This window comes from Neocloeon triangulifer, unplaced genomic scaffold (genome assembly GCF_031216515.1).
Source record: "Neocloeon triangulifer isolate White Clay Creek 2 clone unplaced genomic scaffold, ASM3121651v1 ptg000020l, whole genome shotgun sequence".
Lineage (NCBI taxonomy): Eukaryota > Metazoa > Arthropoda > Insecta > Ephemeroptera > Baetidae > Neocloeon > Neocloeon triangulifer.
This window is the reverse complement of record NW_026775561.1, coordinates 2,381,992-2,388,530: the sequence shown is the minus strand read 5'-3', so window position 1 is coordinate 2,388,530 and position 6,539 is coordinate 2,381,992. Positions and strand designations below refer to the sequence as shown.

The 6,539-nt window shown below is 35.5% G+C and overlaps 1 long non-coding RNA gene across 1 annotated transcript; it reads right to left on the bottom strand.

Moving 5' to 3' along the window:
• Positions 1-3,465: 3,465 nt before the first annotated feature.
• On the bottom strand, positions 3,466-4,597 carry LOC132203964 (uncharacterized). The gene is made up of 3 exons (XR_009442487.1): positions 4,128-4,597; positions 3,982-4,072; positions 3,466-3,919 (listed from the first exon to the last, which is right to left on the bottom strand). It is a non-coding gene; the product is annotated as an uncharacterized LOC132203964 (long non-coding RNA).
• Positions 4,598-6,539: the final 1,942 nt, after the last annotated feature.

Genomic DNA, 6,539 nt, shown 5'->3' with positions numbered 1-6,539 from the left:
TACTTGGACTGAGATCTCAACATTCCAATAATACCATGTTTGGTTCTAATACGAGCGGATCAAAAAACTCAGCAATTGTGCCGTAAAATTAAGAGTAAGGCTGCTCTTTCACACTATTTTAAAGCTTTTTTTCAAGATTTTGAAGCAGTACGAGCTATACTTGGACTGAGATCTCAACATTCCAATAATACCATGTTTGGTGCTAAATACGAGCGATGCAAAAAACTCAGCAATTGTGCCGTAAAATTAAGAGTTAAGGCTGCTCTTTCACACTATTTTAAAACTTTTTTCAAGATTTTGAGCAGTACGAGCTATTCTTTGACTAAGATCTCAACATTCTAATAATACCATGTTTGGTGCTATATACGAGCGGGAGCAAAAACTCAGCTATTGTGCCGTAAAATTAAGAGTTAAGGCTGCTCTTTCACACTATTTAAAAGCTTTTTTTCAAGATTTTGAAGCAGTACGAGCTATACTTGGACTGAGATCTCAACATTCCAATAATACCACTGTTTGGTGCTAAATACGAGCGATGCAAAAAAACCAGCAATTGTGCCGTAAATTAAGAGTTAAGGCTGCTCTTTCACACTATTTTAAAGCTTTTTTTCAAGATTTTGAAGCAGTACGAGCTATTCTTTGACTAAGATCTCAACATTCTAATAATACCATGTTTGGTGCTATATACGAGCGGAGCAAAAACTCAGCTATTGTGCCGTAAAAATTAAGAGTTAAGGCTGCTCTTTTCACACTATTTTAAAGCTTTTTTCAAGATTTTGAAGCATTACGAGCTATACTTTGACTGAGATCTCACATTCCAATAATATCATGTTTGGTGCTATATACTAGCGGAGCAAAAACTCAGCTATGTGCCGTAAAATTAAGAGTTAAGGCTGCTCTTTCACACTATTTAAAAGCTTTTTTTCAAGATTTTGAAGCCAGTACGAGCTATACTGGACTGAGATCTCAACATTCCAATAATACCATGTTTGGTGCTAAATACGAGCGAATGCAAAAAACTCAGCAATTGTGCCGTAAAATTAAGAGTTAAGGCTGCTCTTTCACACTATTTAAAGCTCTTTTTCAAGATTTTGAAGCATTACGAGCTATTCTTTGACTAAGATCTCAACATTCTAATAATACCATGTTTGGTGCTATATACGAGCGGAGCAAAAAACTCAGCTATTGTGCCGTAAAATTAAGAGTTAAGGCTGCTCTTTCACACTATTTAAAGCTTTTTTTCAAGTTTTTGAAGCATTACGAGCTATACTTTGACTGAGATCTCAACATTCCAATAATATCATGTTGGTGCTATATACTAGCGGAGCAAAAACTCAGCTATTGTGCCGTAAAATAAGAGTTAAGGCTGCTCTTTCACACTATTTTAAAGCTTTTTTTTCAAGATTTTGAAGCATTACGAGCTATACTTTGACTGAGATCTCAACATTCCAATTATATCATGTTTGGTGCTATATACGAGCGGAGCAAAAACTCAGCTATTGTGCCGTAAAATTAAGAGTTAAGGCTGCTCTTTCACACTATTTAAAAGCTTTTTTTCAAGATTTGAAGCAGTACGAGCTATACTTGGACTGAGATCTCAACATTCCAATAATTACCATGTTTGGTGCTAAATACGAGCGATGCAAAAAACTCAGCAATTGTGCCGTAAAATTAAGAGTTAAGGCTGCTCTTTCACACTATTTTAAAGCTTTTTTTCAAGATTTGAAGCAGTACGAGCTATTCTTTGACTAAGATCTCAACATTCTAATAATACCATGTTTGGTGCTATATACGAGCGGAGCAAAAACTCAGCTATTGTGCGTAAAATTAAATTAAGAGTTAAGGCTGCTCTTTCACACTATTTTAAAGCTTTTTTTCAAGATTTTGAAGCATTACGAGCTATACTTTGACTGAGATCTCAACATTCCAATAATAACATGTTTGGTGCTAAATACGAGCGGAGATAAAAACTCAGCAATTGTGCCTTAAAATTAAGAGTTATGGTTGCTCTTTCACACTATTTTAAAGCTTTTTTTCAAGATTTTGAAGCAGTACGAGCTATACTTGGACTGAGATCTCAACATTCCAATAATACCATGTTCGGTGCTAAATACGAGCGATGCAAAAAACTCAGCAATTGTGCCGTAAAATTAAGAGTTAAGGCTGCTCTTTCACACTATTTTAAAGCTTTTTTTCAAGATTTTGAAGCAGTACGAGCTATTCTTTGACTAAGATCTCAACATTCCAATAATATCATGTTTGGTGCTATATACGAGCGGAGCAAAAACTCAGCTATTGTGCCGTTAAATTAAGAGTTAAGGCTGCTCTTTCACACTATTTTAAAGCTTTTTTTCATGATTTTGAAGCAGTACGAGCTATACTTTGACTGAGATATCAACATTCCAATAATACCATGTTTGTTGCTATATACGGGCGGAGCAAAAACTCAGCTATTATGCCGTAAAATTAAGTGTTAAGGCTGCTCTTTCACACTATTTTAAAGCTTTTTTTCAAGATTTTGAAGCAGTACGAGCTATACTTTGACTGAGATCTCAACATTCCAATAATACCATGTTTGGTGCTAAATACGAGCGGAGCAAAAAACTCAGCAATTGTGCCGTAAAATTAAGAGTTAAGGCTGCTCTTTCCCAGGCAAAAGTTTTGAGCAAGCTGGAAAGTGTGAGCAGGCCTTGCTCATTCTTGTCCTGCTCCATTCCTGCCTATATTTCAAACAAATGCAGCAAGCTCTGCTCGCAAAACAAGTGAAGCTACCCCTGCTCATTCTTGCTCTCCCTGCCCAAACCTCTGCTCGTTTTTGCTTTCTCTGCTCGCGACTTTAAAACCACGTTGCTCGTGCTCTGCTCGATCCTGCTTTTTCTGCTCGTGACTTTCAAACCCCATGCCATTGCTCGTAGGGCTGCTCATTCTTGCTCTTCCTGCTCAAAACTTTGCTCAATCTTGCTTTTTCAGCTCGCAAATGAAATCCTTAGCTTGAAGTCTGCTCGTTCTTGCTTTCTTTGCTCACATGACATTAAAAAACGATGCTTCTCTTTTTTTTCTAACTTAAATTATTTATTCTATCTAAGAGTTATAAACTTTTGATAAGAATATTTTTTCATACACATTTCTCTATCAATATGCATAACTTTTAACTTGATTCACGTCTTTAGGTTAGACTGTATTAAATTTTATTATTTTTTTATTCAACTTTAAAGACAAAAAAAATATTGTTGATCGTTGCTCTTATTTATCTTTTTAACATCTGCGCACACATTGGTGCAAAAAAATATTTTTAAACACTACTAAAATCCAAAACGTAATTAATAAATGCATTCAAAGATTTCAAAGAATGAATTAAAATTATTTTAACCAACATAACAATTTATATCTTATGCTGGGTTACATAAACTATGAACAACTTATTACATTTAAATTATTTCAAAGCAATTACGATTTAAATGCAAATATATTTAAGGGGGAAACATATTTATTTATTGTAAAAAGCAATATTCTTAAGTATTGGCAAACATGCTTTTACTTTTCTATAGGTGAATCCGCAAGTTTTATTTCAACGATTAAAATAAAGAATAATAGGGACAAAACATTTTTAAAATGATTTCAATTTTGGCGGTGACAAAAATATTTATATTTAATATATATTTTTTTAAGTTTATTAACTGGAAAAACGGGAAACAGGTTCAGGTCTAATGATAATACATATATAACTTAAACAAGTTTGGATGTTGAAGAATAATTTTATTGAAATCCAATTTAAAATATCATTCCTGCAGAAAAAAACGTGAGATTTTTACTTATCTGTGTGAAAGTGGAAAGGCTGCCACATTATTATGTTCCCCGGAAATTTCCTAAAGCCAATGGCTACCTTACAATTAGATTCACTCAGATCCAGCCAGAAATGCGTCTTAAAATTGGATATACATATTTAGATGAACAAGATATAAATATATTCTTAATTTTTCATACCTGTTTGGTATTAAACACACGCTAAAGGCTCCCTCATTTTCTCTTTTCAATTACTTCAATCACACGCTGCAGCTCCTTTCCAATTTGATTTCTGCCAAAAATCCATGATTTAACTTAAAATTACGAGCGGGTTTATGATTACTTACGTTGAGATAACATCTCTGCAGACACTTTGCTTGATTTTCACTTGAATTTCCCACCTAAACTCGCGTAAACTCGCAGTTCCCTTCAGAAACAACCGCTTTGTTTTGCTTGCCGACGCTCTGTGCAGTAACAACACGCACAGTGACGCTCATTTGTTTTAACCGTTCAAAAAGTGGCGCCATGAGCAGGATTGGCAAGATTGAGCAGACCTTGCTTGATGATAAAAGACCGAGAGCAAGAATAGCAAGGCTTGCTCATTGGAGCAGGATTGAGCAAAGCTTGCTTTGTGCCTCGGAATTTGTCAGAGCAGAAAAAGCAAACGTGAGCAGGTCTTGCTCGATGCCAAAATTATCGGTGAGCAAGGAAAGCGGGAATGAGCAAGTTCAGCTTCCTTGAGCTGAGTGAGCAGAGCTTGCTCAAGCTCCCCGAGCAGGATGAGCAAGAAAAAGCTGAGCAAGAATATCTCCAAATCCCTTTCGAGCAGGCTGAGCAAGGCCTGCTCTGCTCATTTCTTGCTCAAATTGAATAATCTTGCTCAAAACTTTTGCCTGGGTTTCACACTATTTTAAAGCTTTTTTTCAAGATTTTGAAGCAGTACGAGCTATACTTTGACTGAGATCTCAACATTCCAATAATACCATGTTTGGTGCTAAATACGAGCGATGCAAAAAACTCAGCAATTGTGCCGTAAAATTAAGAGTTAAGGCTGCTCTTTCACACTATTTTAAAGCTTTTTTTCTAGATTTTGAAGCAGTACGAGCTATACTTTGACTGAGATCTCAACATTCCAATAATACCATGTTTGGTGCTAAATACGAGCGATGCAAAAAACTCAGCAATTGTGCCGTAAAATTAAGAGTTAAGGCTGCTCTTTCACACTATTTTAAAGCTTTTTTTCAAGATTTTGAAGCAGTACGAGCTATACTTTGACTGAGATCTCAACATTCCAATAATACCATGTTTGGTGCTAAATACGAGCGGAGCAAAAAACTCAGCAATTGTGCTGTAAAATCAAGAGTTAAGGCTGCTCTTTCACACTATTTTAAACCTTTTTTTCAAGATTTTGAAGCAGTACGAGCTATACTTGGACTGAGATATCAACATTCCAATAATACCATGTTTGTTGCTATATACGGGCGGAGCAAAAACTCAGCTATTGTGCCGTAAAATTAAGAGTTAAGGCTGCTCTTTCACACTTATTTAAAGCTTTTTTCAAGATTTTGAAGCAGTACGAGCTATACTTTGACTGAGATCTCAACATTCCAATAATACCATGTTTGGTGCTAAATACGAGCGGAGCAAAAACTCAGCTATTGTGCCGTAAAATTAAGAGTAAAGGCAGCTATATCACACTATTTTAAAGCTTTTTTTCAAGATTTTGAAGCAGTACGAGCTATACTTTGACTGAGATCTCAACATTCCAATAATACCATGTTTGGTGCTAAATACGAGCGGAGCAAAAACTCAGCTATTGTGCCGTAAAATTAAGAGTAAAGGCAGCTATATCACACTATTTTAAAGCTTTTTTTCAAGATTTTGAAGCAGTACGAGCTATACTTTGACTGAGATCTCAACATTCCAATAATACCATGTTTGGTGCTAAATACGAGCGGAGCAAAAAACTCAGCAATTGTGCTGTAAAATCAAGAGTTAAGGCTGCTCTTTCACACTATTTTAAACCTTTTTTTCAAGATTTTGAAGCAGTACGAGCTATACTTGGACTGAGATATCAACATTCCAATAATACCATGTTTGTTGCTATATACGGGCGGAGCAAAAACTCAGCTATTGTGCCGTAAAATTAAGTGTTAAGGCTGCTCTTTCACACTATTTTAAAGCTTTTTTTCAAGATTTTGAAGCAGTACGAGCTATACTTTGACTGAGATCTCAACATTCCAATAATACCATGTTTGGTGCTAAATACGAGCGATGCAAAAAACTCAGCAATTGTGCCGTAAAATTAAGAGTTAAGGCTGCTCTTTCACACTATTTTAAAGCTTTTTTTCAAGATTTTGAAGCAGTACGAGCTATACTTTGACTGAGATCTCAACATTCCAATAATACCATGTTTGGTGCTATATACAAGCGGAGCAAAAACTCAGCTATTGTGCCGTAAAATTAAGAGTTAAGGCTGCTCTTTCACACTATTTTAAAGCTTTTTATCAAGATTTTGAAGCAGTACGAGCTATACTTTGACTGAGATCAGCTATTGTGCCGTAAAATTAAGAGTTAAGGCTGCTCTTTCACACTATTTTAAAGCTTTTTTTCTAGATTTTGAAGCAGGACGAGCTATACTTTGACTGAGATATCAACATTCCAATAATACCATGTTTGGTGCTATATACGAGCGGAGCACAAACTCAGCTATTGTGCCGTAGAATTAAGAGTTAAGGCTGCTCTTTCACACTATTTTA